The following is an 18,103-nucleotide window of genomic DNA, read 5'->3' as shown; positions in this document are numbered from 1 at the left end:
TTGTTTGAACTATTCATCTTGATATTAACCGGTTTTGTAATTTGAATTAAAAAAAAAATCTAGTTTTGTAACTGATTCAAAGTTTTGTAAAGACACAGAATTTAACCTCGGTAACAGCCTGCCTTTCCGATTCCAAAGTCAGATGAAAATCTAGTTCCGTGGAGAATACTGACATTGAATTTAACCAAAACTTGAGAAAAGAGGTAGAACAATGAGAATCATTTTAGCAGATTAAATTGGATGGATTTAAAAGGCAATTATTTTTTTAAATTTGAAAGAAGGAATTATAGCGTTGTGAATTATAACGTTACCAAACCATCCACCTCACGGACAAAAGAATTAATTTACTCGCCCTTCGGGAGAAACTTGTACAAGCACCCCTCGGGGCTGTCAGCTGCCAAAACCGTAGAGACAAGTGCAAAAAGGAACTTGGGATCATGTTTAAAATATAAAACGATGTTTAGAACTTACTGGAGTTCCAGGATCCTTGTTAGAGCCACCCAGAGTTGGGACCATCTGTGGAAATTTAGACTGGTTTAGACATCACACATCCTAAACAGAGCTGTATGAAAGTTTGTACTTGCAGCTAGCTCCTCTGACCCCAAACTCCCAAGACCTTCTCTAGTAGCTAAAGCTCCAAGATGGGGGTGTATTTGTAGAAAGGATAATAATACTTCACATGATCTTTGGTCCCCTCTTAATAACGGGAAAAATTTAGCTTGGAGTTGACAGCATTAAAGGACAGGTGAAAAGTTCAGGGTTAACTGCTTGGGTGACTAGTGATGCTATATGACCCACTCACCTCTTCATGAAGGAGAAAAGCAAATCGTGGTCTTCAGACTTAATAACTCTATCCTCTCTCTGGAAGAAATCTCCCTTGTGGCCTCGCTCGCGGGTGGACCTGGGGAAATTGAAAAGATGATACCTGGCAATCGCCAAGTCTTAGAACTAAAATAAGATGGGTATTAAAATCTGTATTTTGACCCCCAGTTAACACCTCTTCCACATCAGATGACTCTTGACATCTGTCACTCAGTCAAGGCAGTGCCTGCTGCTTCACTTCACCTTGGTGGTGAGGGGTTTGGTTCCGGGTTTCGGTACCACAGCTGCGGGCCGGGGCTGGAGGAGCCGCAGGTGCGGGCAGTGAGAGGCTGATGGCGACGCCCCCTCCCTGGCAAGGGGGGGGCCGCCGGGGGAGGGGCCGCCGGGAGCCCAGGCAGGAGCGGAGCAGAGCAGAGCTGAGCGGTGACCGGGCTGCGGCTGCCCCGAGGGAGAAGGTGAGCGGGGCCGGGCGCCCCTCGGAGCGCGAACGTCGGAGGCGGGGGTGGCCCGGGGGAGGTGGGGGTGCCGAGGCCGCGGGGGGCGCCCTGGGGGCTCACAGGGCGGCTGAGAGAACGTGCGCGCGGTGGGGGGGGGCGCTGACAGGGCGGCTGAGAGAACGTGCGCGTGGGGGGGCTCACCATGGCGGGGCTGCGCAGTCGGCCGGCGGGTCCCGGGGAAAGCCCCGAGGAGGACGGCGGGGTCCCTGTCGGACGCACGGAGCGGCAGCGGGGCCGCGCCGTGCCGGAGGGGCGGCGGCGGGAGCGCGCCGGAGCTACCCGGAGTGGCGCTGGGGGCTCAGCGGGGACTGCTGCTGCGCCGGCGTGGGGAGGTGGGGGGGAACGGAAGCGGCGTCCCCTCGGGGTCAGGCAGCAGGGCAGGCTGCCTCCCGGGGCATGCCGGGAGCTGTAGTTTTCGCGGAGTAGGCGGCCGGGCAGCAGCGTGGCTCTCGGGCGCGGCATAGTCCTCGCGGCCCCCGGAGTCCGACCAGGTCAGACTCGGGAGCGTTGCCGGTTTCGCGTGGTTTTCCGCGGGCTTCCCGCTGCGCCCGCTCCCCGACCAGCCGTGCGGACGCGCTTCCCGGGCGCATGCGCCGTGCTTCGCGTGGGGCAGCCCGGCGTTCGCTCGCCGGCGCAGGCGCCGTCCCCGGAGGTTTGTGATCTTGGGAAGCCCATGTCCTGGATAGCTGGGGTTGTGGCTTGCAAGCCTGTGACTCCCACCGAGTTCCCAACAAATTCAAACGTAGAAATTGTGCATCAGCCCTCCTCGCCCCCTCCGAGCTGGTCTGTTCTCTGTGGTCACCATTAGTAGCCTCTGTTATAGACGCTCGTGACAAATTGGAGGAGCCAATTTGTAGTGAATAAAAAAGGTCGAATTTATTAGCGAGCTATAAAAGAGCAAAACAGCGCTGGGCGGCCGGGGAGGCAGTGCTCTGCCACAAGCTCGCAACTTTAGGTTATAGTTACGTTCCTTATATACATTCCATGTATCTCTTTCTTGCAAGTCTCCGCCTTGTCCTGCTTCTTTCTTCATTCGTGCAGGTCTGTCACTAGGCAGATTCGGTCTATCTTCTCAAGGACGAGTGTCTTTTGATATAGAATGTCCTTTGATGTAGAAAAGTGCAGTCTTGGTGGAGTCCATCCCGTTATCTGGTAAATTATAGTTGTTATTCTTTTCCCTCCTTAGCTAGTAAGTTATAGCCGTTGCCCTCTTCCCGTGACCTTTACGCAACAATTAAGCAAGTTTTGTTATTTACACAAGGCATCTGTTAACTCTCAATATGTCTCTTCTCCCTTCCCGATTTCATGAACAAAGTTAACTCGTTCATTACAATCCCCCCTTTTCTATTTTATCCTGATTTCGTTCATTAAATCGATCTAATACTTCTTTTGCCTGCCCGAGGACAGGAGTAATTCTTTCGTCCTTGATTTGTTTATATTGCTTTATAGCAGCATTAAATGTGCAGTTTCTAAGCGTCTTTTAACAATAGTGATTAATTCATTAAAAATGCATGGTTTAAAAGTTAAGGTTAGCAGTGAGACTATTAGGGGTAATTGTGGAATCTTCCCATCTTGACAGAGTCCATTCGTATGGCTGATGGAGATTTTTCCCCTGTACCGAGTCCATTCATACCAAAACTAATAATTTTACATTTCTAAGGCCTAAAATTACATAAAGTAAAGACATTAGAGCTTGATCCCAATGTCTAGGGAACAGTGGTGGTATCCATGGACCGTCATGGGTATTATTTTCCCAACTTAATTATCGTAAGGTGTCTCTTTTATACCCCAAGATCTTTGCCTTTTTATGTCTTTAATTTTTAAATCTTTTAGGTCATTGTGGAGTGAGGTTGGGTCAGTGGGAAACATTAGGGTGTTTTCAACTTGGTAGCACTTACTATATGGGTCTGTAGCTTTATATTTTAAGGCAGCTCGTCATCAACAGTCCCCACAGTAGTACATTTCTGCCTTCTCCGTCTACTCGGTTGCTTTGAGCAACGGGGTGTACTATCTTCTCAGCAGCAAATGTATTCTTCAGGGGAGCACTTGTTAGGTTGTTTGGCTTGTTTTATTTTGTAAGCGCTTCAATTTTTTTTTTTTTTACTTCTCACAAGTAGCAACTCACTCTCACGACTGTTTTCTACACTTTATGTCAGTTATTATTGTTACATTAGGGTAAGGTTCGTTGAATGATAACAATATCGTTTGGGATGTATTTCTTTTATAAATATTTCCTACCACTTAGTGGAATCCTTTTTAATTTTTCCTATTAAAACCCTTAGGCGTAAGGCTTTGTCAGTCAATTGTCTTTCCCGATCGTGTTACTCCTAAGAAACTCCTTTGGGGGAATACCCGTAATGGCAATGGCTCCACCACTTTCCCTGACACACTATACACTTATGTTATACAAATGGATAGCAGTTACAATCTAGATTTATACAGTTGATGATCACAGGTTTACTTATCGGTTCTTTTTTTTTTAATCAGCATGTGGTTCCCAAGCTTAATTTTATGAACAGGAAATCCTAAGGGGAGTGTTTGCTCTATTATTCCTTTCTGGCAGTTGTTTCTCATGACTTTTGTTAAGGTAGTTATATAGGCATGGATAGATGCATCTTTAACCTTGGGGTGTTGGATTGGTAACAAATTTGTTTCAACAAGTTCTGGTCAGGTTTGTTGTTATCTCAACCCTTCGCGCCTCACGTTGTGTGTCAAAATGGACTGTTGTGGTTTAACCCCAGCCAGTAATTAAGTATTACGCAGCTGCTCACTCACTCCCCCTCCATCCAGTGGGATGGGGGAGAAAATCGGGGAAAAAGAAGTAAAACTCATGGGTTGAGATAAGAACGGTTTAATAGAAGAGAAAAGAAGTAACTAATAATGATAATGATAACACCAATAAAATGATAACAGTAGTAATAAAAGGATTGGAATGCACAAATGATGCACAGGGTAATTGCTCAGTATCCGCCGACCAACACTTAGCCAGTCCTCGAGCGGCGATTCCCTGCCCCCCCACTTCCCAGTTCCTAAACTAGATGGGACGTTGCATGGCACAGAACACCTCATCGGCCAGTACGGGCCACCCGCCCCGGCCGGGTCCTGTGTCAACCCCCCCGCGTTCCTCCAGCCCTCTTGCTGGCCAGGTATGAGAAGTTGAAAAATCCCCGACTACAGTCTAAACACCACCGAGCAACAACTGAAAACATCAGTGCCATTAACATTCTTTGTATATTGAACTCAAAACACAGCACTGTATCAGCTACTAGGAAGACAGTTAACTCTATCCCAGTTGAAACCAGGATACTTCGGTAATTCAGTGAAATCAATTTGTATTCTCTCAAAAGGTCTATAAGCCGTTTTTCTCTTTCCTGTGGCTGCTTGTTGATTGATTTTTAAAATGTTATGAATGTTTACTAGGGTTCAGTATATCTCTGCATATTAGTATTTTATATGTCATATTCCATAAGTAACTCTTTAGTAGTCACTGTCTCACATTCATTATTGACAAGTTAAGTAGTTTTGTGTATATATAAATTTTCATTTGTCTTTCTTAAGTTAATAAATTTAATGAAATATTTTTAAAATATGTACTACAACAACTATCAAAGTATTTGAAAAAAGATGCTGTTATAAATACCTGTGAGACAACCTATAACAGCCATATGAATTGGTTTTTACCTTAATCGCTTATAGTCCTTTTCCAAATCAAGTAAGAAGCAAGTAACTAGTTTAAAACAGTTATACATTTTTAACAACTTGAAATGAGTATTACTTTTCAGATGGTTTAGTAAAGTCTTTGAATTTTGCCTATAAACACAATTAGGTATTAACACAGGACTGTATAGTGTTTATATTCTTATTAACCTGCCAACAGGAATAGTTTATTGGCAACCTTAAATATTCAGAGGCAAAACACAATTCCTTGTCACAGAAGTTTTACAGCAGAGTAACATATTTTACTCTTAGAACTATTATATAAAGAAAATTACTATGTTACTTCTGGTGATCCGAGTCCTCAGCGCTGTTTCCTGGGTCTCTCGATTTGACAAATTATTTTCTCTGATTCGGTAATCTAATTTCTCTTGATGTTCTCTCGTGTATTATTGTTAGCTCTTTTGGTTTTCTTAATGTTCTTAAAATTTTTCTTATTAATTTCTGATGTATAAGATTTCTCCCTTGAGTATTAATTAAACCTTTTTCTTTTCAAATTTTTCCAAAAGTGTGAACTACTCCATATGTATTTTTGTAATCTGTAAATATCCCTTTTTTTGGTTTTTTTTTTTTTTTTTTTAAAATAATTCTAGGGCCCTTTATAGGGCATACAGCTCACAAGCCTGAGCTGACTATGATGGGTTTAGAGGTCCTGATTTTACAGGTTTTAGGTCATTATTAATTATTGCCTCACTTTAGTCTGGGTCTCAATTACCTCTAAGCAGTTACGTTGTAATTTCTTTGATGGTTTTCCAAACAAAATGTGTTGGACTCTGAGCCGAGGTTACTCTCAGTTTTAAATTGGGGGAGTTAATTAATATTGTTTCATATTTTAGGATCCAGCTATCTGTTAGCCTTTTTTTTTTTTCTCCCCCTTTCTGTTGTAAACACTTCTGACATTATGTGGAGTATACACCTTTAAAGGGGTACTAAAGGTAATCTTTCTAACTTTTTCTGTTAATAACGCCGTAGTGACTAAAGCTTGGAGACAAGTAGGCCATTCTCTACTTACTGGATCAAGTAACTTAGAACAATACCTCACGGGTTTCTTAATTCCTGTCCAGTTTTGAGCAAGGACTATTTACACACACAAAAAAGTTCTTTTTTTTTTTTTTTTTTTTTTTTTTATCTGGGAGGCTTAATACAGGTGTCTGTATTAATGCCCTTTTTATTTTCTTTAATTTTTGATCATCTTTTGTAGACCATTTAAGTTGGTTATTAGTTAATTTCACCTTTTCACTGTAGTTTTTAAGCCATGGTTTACAATATCTTAGTAATCCCAATATTTGTCGAATTTCCTTTTTAGTTTGTGGGGGTTTTACAATTTCATAGTGTCGCCTCAGTAAGGCGTGGCAACCTGGTTCAGGAACGGCACGGCGACCACCCCAAGGTCGCTCGGTCCATCAGCTCGCAGACACCAATGTGGTAGACGGCAAATGGTGTTTATTGGTGAGTGACACGGCATTATATAGCTTGGGTTTACAATGTCACTTCTGTCCGCTTACATCATAAACTAAGTGCCATTGGCTATCAGGAGAGAGGCCCTGTCTTTCTGTACAGCGCGATATCTTCCAGCCGCCTGGCCCTAACTGCCTACACATAGTCATTTCTTGGGTTCCTTCTTTAGTTTCTCCTGTTATTAATAGATCATCCACATAATGTAATAACTTGACTTCTCTGGGTAGAAATGAAATCTTGTAACATTTTCTCTAAAGTTTGTCCGAATAGATTTGGTGACTCTGTGAACCCTTGTGGTAGCACAGTCCATCTGAATTGTTGTCATCGATAGCGATACAGCAGTCGCACAGAAAGCCCCACTCTCTTTGGCTGTTTACAGAGTTGACTTTCATTACAGCCCCGTGGTGCGAGGAGAGGCGGCGGCCGCCGCCGGGGGTGGGGGGGGCTGCCGCTGCCGCCGCTGCTGCTGCAACAAAGGACGTTGTCCGCTGCCACTGCAGCGCCGGCTCCACCGCGACCGCACGGAGCTGGACTCCTCTCCCTGACCCTGAACGCTCAAGTTCAATTTCAAAATCAAATCCCTTCTTAACAAACCGTATTCCGCCCCAGGGAGCCAGAGTAAATCACCAAGGACCTCAAGAGGTTTCCCTTTTGCACCTACAATATTCACGGTGTTCCCAGCAAGGATGTAGTTGGAGGGCAGCCCCTGAACGGTGGATCCTTCGGCCTCTGCATCTACCAAAAACTCCACTCCCTCCCTCTGGGGACTCAACTTCAATTCCACTCGGGGCTCTGTAGATGTTTCAGTCCCCAATAAGCAGAGCCCCTGACCCCCCCATTCACCTCCAAACATCTGTTCATCCTACTGTTCCCTTCCACAACTCTGCTTCAAGTGCCCTCTCTTCTCACAACAATAGCATTCAACTCCTGCTTCTCTACTTTCTGGTCCAATCGGCTTTCCTCATCTCCACGTACATACACCCTCTGAGTCTCCCTCAACAACTCATCTAACCCTTTGTCCTGCCAGTCTTTTAACTTCTCTAATTTCTCTCTTATGTCCACTTACGATCCAGCCACAAACCGTGTCCTCAGCAGGGCTTGACCCACGGCTGCACCAGGGCCAACTCCAGAACACAAATGCAAACCTCTCTCCAATCTTTCCAACTAGTCAGTCAGAGCTTCATATCCCCTCTGACACTCACCGAAGGCTCCATTTACATCCTGACCTCCGGGAACCGTTTCCCGCACTCCCCAAATCACCATGTCTCTCAAATCACTCACACTCTGTCTATCTCCTGCAACCTGACGGTTCCAACTTGGTTTCTGTAGGAGCTATTTCACATCTCCCCGGGGCCTATTTTGATGTCTTTGGTCCCAGTGTCTCATCCCTGATCTCCTAATCATATCCCTTTCTTCAGATGTGAAGAGTATTCTTAAGATAGCCTGAATTTCATCCCAGGTGTAAATACTAGGGTCTAAAAATTGAACTAGTCTTTCGGAGACCCTTAGAGGGTCCTCGAGTAAACTTCTCATTTCCTTCTTAAATTCTCGGACATCCCCAGATTTATGGGTACTGATACAAATCCTACTCCACCTTGATTTCCCCCCATGGCAGCTTCTCTTAGGGGCAAAAAATGTGTCGCTTTCTGGTCTCTCCGAGTCCTACTTTGATTTTTCATCCCCTCTGTTTTTACCGGGGCAGAAGGGGTTGGGTGAGTGGGTAATTGAGGATATATTCGGGGTGGGAATGGAGAGGGTGATGGATTCGGGGATGGCGGGGGATTTGGAGCCGGGACATATGGGTGTGGGGAGGGTTGGTTAGTTGGGGCCCACTGTTCGCGTGGGGGTCCCTTCGTCTTTTTCTTTTCGGTTAAGGCAAAAATATAATTTCTAGCCGAGGATATTATCCAGAGGCTGGCATATTCACTTTCTTCTAAACTAAAAGGTTCTTTTTGGTTCACATATACATTCAGAGCTTGACATATCCAATCCTCAGAAGACCTGAACACGGGCCAGAGTATATGAGGATTGCTGAGAGGTTTCCCACCCCAAATCTCAATACAATAATTAATAATTTTTTCCTTTAGACTTATCTTTTCTCTTTGGTGAACTGTCCCAATATCTTATCATCAGGCCTAAGGGACTATCAGGGGGTATGCCTGGTAACTTATCTTTCCTCCCCATCCCCATGGATCCAGAGGGCTTGCTTTTCCTCTGTCCCATCTTCCGAGGTGCCCTTATCCACACACACACTCACTTCCCCTCGGTCGTGACTCGCTCCCTCGCGGGCTACGAGAACTGCACTACTGGAGGGTCCGCACTCGCGTGATCTCAGAGAGACCTCTCACACAGTCGCACCTCGGGATAACCACCCCAACCAAACGGTTCACGGCTTATATACTCACCCACTCCTAGGGTCTTCGCTTGGTCTTCGTGCACAAAATTTAAGGGGTCCTGCAGGTTCTTTTGCTCAGTTATCGTAATTTAAAGGGGTTCGCGGGTCCAGGGTGTGGTGGCAGCACATCCTCAAGACGGGGCTATCCGGGGATAGGGCGCCTCCCCGCTTGCGAAGGCCCGCACCAAAGAACCTGGATCCGGGTCACGGCACCAAATTTGTTATAGACGCTCGTGACAAATTGGAGGAGCCAATTTGTAGTGAATAAAAAAGGTCGAATTTATTGGCAAGCGATAAAAGAGCAAAACAGTGCTGGGCGGTCGGGGAGGCAGTGCTCTGCCACAAGCTCGCAACTTTAGGTTATAGTTACATTCCTTATATACATTCCATGTATCTCTTTCTTGCAAGTCTCCGCCTTGTCCTGCTTCTTCTTTCTTCATTCGTGCAGGTCTGTCACTAGGCAGATTCGGTCTATCTTCTCAAGGACGAGTGTCTTTTGATATAGAATGTCCTTTGATGTAGAAAAGTGCAGTCTTGGTGGAGTCCATCCCGTTATCTGGTAAATTATAGTTGTTATTCTTTTCCCTCCTTAGCTAGTAAGTTATAGCCGTTGCCCTCTTCCCGTGACCTTTACGCAACAATTAAGCAAGTTTTGTTATTTACACAAGGCATCTGCTAATTCTCAATATGTCTCTTCTCCCTTCCCGATTTCATGAACAAAGTTAACTCGTTCATTACAACTTTACCAAGATGCTTTTATTTCTAAAACCCTTGGAAAAAAACCTCAAAACAAAGTGGAATTTTAAAACTTTTTTAATCCAAGGCAGACTTCAGGATTCTCATTCTTACAAAGTATTTTACAATTGTGTAACCTTGTAGACTGCACGGAGAATGAGGATCTTGCATGTGACATATTCAAAAGTTTCATTTTTGGTGTTCTACGCACTTCTACTGATCGCAGTGCCTTTGTTTCCTAATGACAACTGGCAACAGACAATGCGTATGGGTTTCAAGGCCCTGTGGAACAGAGAAGGTGGTTTGCCAGTGTTCTTACTGCTGTTGCAGACATTGTTTCAGTGGATTGAAAGTGGCACGTTCCAAGTACCTTTTCCTACCATTGCTGCGTATATTTTTTTTTAATCCAGAAGAATGTTTCTGTACTTCCCTTCCCTATAGGTAGGTGCATGTTGATTTACATTGCATGCTATTGCAGTGTTCTTAGTCTGCCAGTTACAGATTACTCCTTTCAGTTCTTGTGCATTTCTGAATGTGTATCTACCTACTAAACTCACATTTATTCAGACATGATATGCAACTGCTACGGAAGTCAGCTATTGTGCTAGTTATGGTGTTTGCCCTGTCAGTTGTTTTACTGTCTAATAAGTACCTGATGACAGAGAACGGGAGTGTCAGAAAATAGACAAGTCAGGCTTTATATTAGAGATGGTTTTCATAAGATGAGAACGCAGTTTTGGCATAAGGATTTACATACTGCTCCCGGTGTTCTGTTGGGCTAACGTTTTGCAAGAAGCTGAGGTGTTTAACTTTCAAAAGCTGTTTATGTAAATTGGCTTACCTATGAGTACTCTCCTTCAGCTGTGTGTAACGAAGAAATAAATGTGTGCATATCTAGACATGTGCATATGCAGATATAATTGTAAGTGCACAGCTGGGGATGATGCTTGTGTTTGAGGGTACAAATACGGAGAGGGACAGTAGTGGGGAAAGAAGAACCTTTAAAGATAGTCTAGCGTTGCTCTCATTCTAGAGGTGAATGATCAACTTTCTGTACCATTCTTGACAAATGCTTGCCTAATTTATTCTTAAACATTTCCTGTAATTATTACTACTGTTGCAAAGTACCCTAAGTTTTTCAGGTTGTAATTTAAGCCCCATGATTCCGTGTCCTGTGTGCAGTGGATGTACACAAAAGTTCTTGCTTATAGCTACCTTTTAGAGTTTAAACATTGTTATTTCTCTTCAGTATTGCCCTTTCCAGGTTAAGCAGCTGTTTTTCAATTTATGCTTTGAAGTCAGACTTCTGTACATCGTTGAGCACCCTCTTGGACTTACTGTAGACCCTCATCAGTTATACTACACCCTTCTTGAAAAGCAGTACATCATCTGGAGGGTTCAGCAGCTAATCCGTGCAAATGTAGCGCTGCAGAAGTAATGCTTGGATGTACTAACTCCAGTGTGATGTGCGACGAGGAGTCACTGGGCCTTTTGGTTGGCAAGAAACGGTACATAAGAACTAGGTGACAGAAATAGGACACGAAGCTGGCATCCTGGTCTTCAAGCTTACAGTGCAGCTCCGTGGGCTTTGGCTGACTAAAGAAGAGCATGAGGCACAGGAGAGAACTGCTGCTGGATCTTAGTGAAAGATGGTAATTCATTTGGAGAGAGGTTTTTTCAAAGCCAGGAATTCAAGTCGGGTGCCCAATTCCAGATTGCCTGTGAAATCACTGTGTACTGCCCTCGCTTGTCTAACTTTGTGTTGTATATTGTCTAGCAGCTTTTCTTTCAAAGTTAACAAAGCTACACTTGTGTGATAGGTGATGTAATGATCTCATAATAATAGGCAAAATCCAAGTCACAGAAAATGCCAGCATTTGAAAGAGAGCCCTGATAAATTGCTAGTGCCTTATACCACTGCCACTTACCAGGCCTTCCATGTTAGAGCTGTCTTAATCATTGATGCTGTTTCCTCAGACTTGGAGCTGTAATATCTGCTTCTTGTTTCAGGGTATGTTATGAAGTTGCTGATGGCACTGCCTTAGCCCTTTGGCTAAGAAGAAGAGCAAATAATTTGTGGATTATCCGTATAAGCAGCAGCCAAACAGCATTCTTTTCCAATCAATAGGGAAGAAAGCTGCTGCACCGGTTTGTCTGGGTTCCCTCATACCGAAGGTCTTTCTCACATTTATTGATCCTTTTACATTTTCCAACTTGTTCAGGGTCAGTTGATGACTGGAGCGAACTGTCATGTCTTTGAAAAGTGCTTGTAACTGAAAAGAGGTTTGTTGACTTCCTCATGTGATAAGTAGACATTGAAGAAATTGCATGTTGCTCATCTCTTAAGTCAGAGACAGGAATTGGATAGATACCGTGTTACTAGAAAATAAAATACAACTGGGCCCCTTGAGACAGAAATGTAGTGATGAAATCGTGTAATATTATCGCAGAGACATAGTGACTGTTTTCTCAACTAACAAACAGATCCTAGGCAGAAATAATGTTTGTTCCAGGTAATTCTGGTCAGTCTCCTGAGGCAGTGGATCTACTTTGCAAATGAGAAAAAGTGGACCTAAATATTGAAACAGGAAGGGCTATTTTTCTTCCCCAGTTCAAAATGGGCACGGCAGAGCCTCTATAGTTTTCAAATTGGTAGCAGCTCCTTCGCCTGCTTGTTAGCAGACAGAGCAGAACCTGTACTTTCTCCTGTATGGCTCTTGAAAGGAACTTGGTTGAACTCGTTTGTTTGTTGGAAAAAGAAGTGGGATGTTGGATCAAGTGCAACTGTAGCAAATACTGACCTTCCTGAAACTATTTAGAGTTTTCATGGGTTGATACTCATTAGAAAAAAACAAAACTTGAAAAAATCCTATAAGGATTAAGCTATAAGATTGTTTTCAGGGGGAGAAAAAAAAAAAAGGAAAACTAAATGGAAGATAGTTTTAGAGAAAGTAACTTTCATAGCACTTTGAGGTAACATGGCTGTCTGTAAACAGGATGTTTAAGGAAAAGATACTTGGTCTCTTTATGATTCTTTCTGTGTCCTTCTAAATGAAAAGTCTGACTGTGTGAACCCTGGTTATCTGTGTTACGGAAAACTGATGTGCTTTGCAAGCTGAGATTCTTCTGAAACAGAGGAAAGTAGGAGAGACATGGTCTTGTGGTTTGGGTTACTATCATGTTATTTACACAGACTGTGTAACAGCGAAATCTTTTTGTGATTTAAAAACTTCATTTAACTGCATAAAGGATGAATGTGCCTCATGAATAGTTTCTTGTGTTCATGTACGTTGCCGGTGATGTACTACTGAGAGAAGTCCTAGCAATTGTAAACAACGAGATAATTCATCAGAACATCACACATAAATATATCTCAAATAATTTTTATATCACAGCTAGTCTAATGCATTAACTTTTTATCTTAGGAGCTCTTCCATAATAATCTATTGCTCATATTATGGGATAGATAATGAAAGAATTTTTTGAAATAAACAAAACATTGGATGAGAATAGAGGAGAAACAGAGTGGGTTTTGAAGTGTTGATGCAATATTACAGATTGTGTTGCAGTTCACAGAGGAGAAGACTACTTTGGTTTTGATACCAAAAGATTTCTCTTCCACATCTGTAAGCTACACTAATTATTTTACGCTTAGAAGCTTAAAAGATCCTGAGAAGTTAATTTCAAGCTCTTAGTAAAGTCTACATGGCGAACATGATATTATTCCACTTGTGTGGTTTAGATTAACATGTATCTTTCTCAGTGACAACTATTAAACTGAAAGATTTATTTTCACATATCCTGGATATCAGAAATTATAAGACTATGTAAATTGTCAGAGGTTTCAGTTTGCAAGTCTACTGAAGCTTTTAAGTGCCTGATTAGCGTTTAAAAGCAGAAGAAACCCTACTGAATTCAGGTGGGACCGTATTTCTGTGAAGCAGCACATCTGGTTTTAGTACCCCCCATGCACCTTTGTACCCTCATCTACCCTCCCCACTATGTCTGTGTCTCCCCCATGCACACCCCCATCTCCTGCTCCAGCCCCCCCCCTTCACCCACACGAGTTTTTAACCCACGCGAGTTGTTTCCCCCTCCCTAAGACTCGTTTTGGAGTTTTAGAAAGCGGGCATTCTTCATTGCAGCGCTGGATGCACGGCGGATAGTTCCACCTGGTGTGCATGCCACAGCTTTAGCACAAACAGGTTATATAGAATAACTAATTGCTTATTAATCAGATTAGTATACATATACATAAAAACGACGACAACCGATTATCATAGTACTGCCTACATCCGATCACACGCAATGAAGGATCCATTTGAGATGAAGGGGTGCTTTTGCGACCACCGACCCATTTGAAGTTCTTGCTGGCTGTCCTCGAAGTCTTTATTCTTGTCCTTGTTCTTTGATCTTGAAGCTTAACGCAGTTTCAATCACATGTGGTCAATTTCAGCATTGTTCTCATTTAGTGTACAGGAACATCTAGTCATAAGAGCAAAGAACTGCAAAACTTATGAATAATTACTAGTTCATCACTTGACTACACTTTTGTAATTATGTCCCCGGATACCCTTTGTCTACTGTTTCAACCATAATGTTAATATATGATCATTTATCAAATCTCACTTAAACAGTTATCTAACAGCAAACCAGTTTTCCTCAGTCTACATTCTAAAGGATGTGTTGTATTGTGAGCTGGCCTGTTTAGCTCGAGTCCTAATTAGGGCACCTGCTAGCCTCTCCCTTTGCTGGAATTCCTCTATTCATTTGGTGTTATTTTCTTAATATGCTGAAATACAGTTTGTGATTTTAATTTTTTAGATGTGTTGTCGTAAGGGTGTGGTGATGCTCAGCAGATGCCCCATCCTGTGGGAAGCACCCCCTCCATGGGGCAGGCAGTGTGGATTATCTGGTGTTGGGTCAAGAACCCAGAGTGGAACTGCTGTTGCAGATTATCCCAGATGCGGTTACCTACTGTGGATTACGTGGGTGGAGCCCCTGGTGAAGGTAAACCTCATGCATGACCCCCCCCAGCCTGTGCATGTTCTTGCGCACATATCTTGCCACCGCAAATTATCCATCTAACCCACCATCCCTGTGAGTTTTTTCCCATGCCGATTGGTGAGGGCATCACCCCCTTCCCCCCACCAGCCGTGTATCCCCGAAGTTCCATGTTGTCTTGGTGTCATTTGTGGCTGCAGCCCCCTCCCCCCCGAACCGTGGGGGTGTGGCTTCTGCTGAACCTTTCCTGCATGACTGCAGGGGCTGTCATTGCCCCCCTGCCCTGCCCTGCCCTGTCCTTGTGGGGCATGGCTGCTGCCTGGTCCCCCCCATGTATTTCCATGGGGTTTTTTTGGTGTCTTTTGTGCTTTGAGGCTATTGTACCTCTGTTAAGGGAGTCAGCTGGAGACATGCTCAGGGGGACTCTGCATCATTGGCTATTCACAGTAAATAACTTGTTTTGCAACCAGAGATATTTTGGAGATGGAATTCTTAAGGGATCGAATTCTGCTCTTTGATTCATTCCTATCCAGAAGGTAGTTCTGGTAGAAGTAAGGTGGTATGCACAGTCTTGCTAGAAATGAAGCATAACCCCAGAGTGTTTTGGTTTTTTTGTAGGAAACTAAAGCACATCATTTTTTATAACAACAATGTCATTGCATTTAATGAGCTAGTTTCTTACCTAGTTTGGAAGGGCATCTATCATTTTCTGTCTACACCCCAGACAAATTAAGTTGAATTCCCTACCTGGTCCCATTGCTGATGCAATAGGTGTAGCTGTAGCATTGGAGCAAGTAGTGTCATTTCCTGGGGAGTTACCTTCTTTGTTCAGGGTCTCATTTGCTGTAAATTTAAGGCAGGTGAGGACAGTGCTGCTGCTCCTCCAGATGACTCTAACTGCTGGTGGTTTGCCCTTCCCCTTTCCCAGGGGATTGTGCTAAGGGTGGTGGGCGGAGGCTCGGGGCTATTTGAGCCACAGCCTCTGCTGAGGGAGCTCATTGTGCTCCTGGGTTTCTCTGGTGTTGGTGCTCAGCTCTTCCTTGAGTGCTTTGCAGCTTTTGAGCTGGCTCAGTCCTTTGGGAAGAGGTGTCTGCCTGAGGTAAGAGCTTCAGGACCAGTCAAGGTTCAGCAGCATGTGTGGTAGAAAGTAACACTTGTATACAGCTGCTTTTTTTTTTTTTTCCTTTTTTCAGGTCAGTAATTTTGTTTTGAGTGTTCAGGGGTAGAAAGATGGTTTAATAGTATGCATTGTTTGTTTTTTTTCTTAATTCTTCATGTGTTGTGTTTCCCTGGAATTCCCAACTTCATTGAAAAAGGAACCTTGTTTTCTTCACCAGTTCTGCTGTATGCTGTCTACATTGCTGATATTTCTCTTAACGGGACTGACGGTGACGTTGTTTAGCAGGGATTACAGTGAATGTCTTGTATGTATTTGTATATAGAGATTTAGTATTTCTGAAGAAAGTAGAAAGGCTGTGAGGTACAACCTTTCAGGGTTTGGGATGCCTTGTTGCCTTTCCTCATTGCCCACACAATGCCACGTTATCCTTAGAAACTTTGCAGCTGGTGGCAGGCCCCTCATAGATTACAAGCCTTGGGACTTGACTTTATTTTGTGGGCATGGAGCAGAGCTCGGAGTCTCCGGGGAGCTGTAGGTTAGGAGGTTCCCCCAGAATTTGGGATGTGGCTTAGAAGAGCGGCTCCTGAGGAGTAGCCACTGAAGGGGGTTCAGGGTTGCAAACTGAGGGCAGGAGGTGTCAGGAAGCAGTGGGGTTCCTTTCCTGACAGTTGAGGAGAAGAAAAGGGGTTTCTTAAGTTTTGGGACTGCTGGAGAAAGGGAGGAGGGTTCACCAGCCCTTCTCAGAGGAGTTTTGCAGTTGGATTTGGATGTCATAGAATCGTAGAATGGTTTGGGTTGGAAAGCACCATAAAGATCCTCTAGTTCCAAGCCCCCCAGGGACACCTTCTGCGAGACCAGGTTGCTGAAAGCCCCATCTGACTTGGCCTTGAATGCTTCCAGGCAGGGAGCATCCGCAGGTTTTCTGGGCAACGCGTTCCAGTGCCTCGCCACCCCTAGTGAGAAACGTCTTCCTAACGCCTAAACTAAATGTACCCTCTTTAGGACTAAAGCCGTTACCGCCTTGTCCTATGGCTGTACACCCTTGTAAAAAGTCCCTCTGCAGGTTTCTTATAGGCACCCTTTAAGTACCGTGAAGTCTGCTATAAGGTCTCCCGAAAAGCTGCGTGCCGGTGAGCGGTCCGAGAAGGTGAGGCGGTCGTCGGCCGGGTCGGTGTTGAATGGCAAAGTATTATGGGGCTGCTCGGTTCAGCCTTTACCTTCTGTTGTGAAGGTGCTGTGTGGGCTGTCTTTGAATTGGATGAGCGTTTGAGGTGAGCTGTGGATTAGCGAGGAGGAGCGTGGGGCCGATGGCTTCTCATGAGTGCCACGCTAACGTGGTTTCTCTTGGTACCTTAGGTACCACGAGTGACGACGGCTGCAGGGTCTGAGTCTGGAACGAGCGGGGAAGCGAACACAGTGGCACTCGTGAGGAGGGGAGAGTTGGGGAAGTTGTTGGTGTTGGCCAGCGGGATGCCTACTCCCTTTTCTGATTTGTTTGTGTTTGTGTTTTTCATTGCAGATGTTGAAGAGCAATGTGTCCCCTTGAGGAACATCCCAGTTAGCCCGTGTGGTTTTGTGGAGGATGGATTTGGACCCTCGGCCCTCTGAAAGCTAAGTTGAGGGACCAGGCTGGGAGGAAGGGACAAAGCTGGGAATTGCAGGGAGGAGTTTTAAAGTTAGCGCAGGAGAGAGGGCTGTCCCAAAGCAGTCGCCTTTGCGCAGGCGAAGGGGGCGGGTTGCTTTTCAGCACGAGACCAGTGTGTGCCGGGCAGGGCAGTTCCAGCCCGTGTCCGCGGTGGCGTGTAGTTTGTGTAGTCTGTCTTGTGCGCTTAGACCTTCCTCGGGTCTCGATGTCCTTGTCGCGCTTTGCGCCGGAGGAGCGAGGCATGCGCGTCGGGTGCTGTCCCTAGGGTTTCGAATGCTCTTGCTCATCGGCCCGGTGCCAGTCGGGTGCTTCTTTTCTTGTACTCGGAGCTCTAAAGCATGGATCGGTCTTGGCAGGTTCCGGTCGGTGCTCTATGGCAGCATTCTTTCGGGCTGCATCGGCAGCTCTGCTCTCTAGCCGTCCGTTTTCTCGGACTGGGACTTCTTCCCCGCATCCTGACATCCTTAGGTCTTGACGCCAGGCTTCTGGCGCATCTGTCGTCTGGGTTTTGACAGTGCTGTCTTGTAACGGGCCATTCCGTTTGACTCCTCTGGGTCTGCCGTGGAGCCTCCTGGCCTCGCGGTTGCGGCCCCGTAGGTCATCTTGCTCGACGGCGCCTCCCGTCCGGGGGTCATTCTTCTTGCCGAGAGTTTTCTCTCTCTTTGAATCACCTCGTTGGTAGTGTTCCGCGTGGTGACGTTCTGCACACGGTG

The 18,103-nt window shown here is 44.9% G+C and overlaps 1 long non-coding RNA gene across 1 annotated transcript; it reads left to right on the top strand.

The window, feature by feature from the left end:
• Positions 1-1,232: 1,232 nt before the first annotated feature.
• Positions 1,233-12,892, top strand: LOC126042045 (uncharacterized). The gene is made up of 3 exons (XR_007507046.1): positions 1,233-1,277; positions 10,871-11,273; positions 11,632-12,892. It is a non-coding gene; the product is annotated as an uncharacterized LOC126042045 (long non-coding RNA).
• Positions 12,893-18,103: the final 5,211 nt, after the last annotated feature.

Source organism: Accipiter gentilis, chromosome 8 (genome assembly GCF_929443795.1).
Source record: "Accipiter gentilis chromosome 8, bAccGen1.1, whole genome shotgun sequence".
Lineage (NCBI taxonomy): Eukaryota > Metazoa > Chordata > Aves > Accipitriformes > Accipitridae > Astur > Astur gentilis.
The sequence above is the reverse complement of the archived record's forward strand: the minus strand, read 5'-3'. Positions and strand labels throughout refer to the sequence as shown.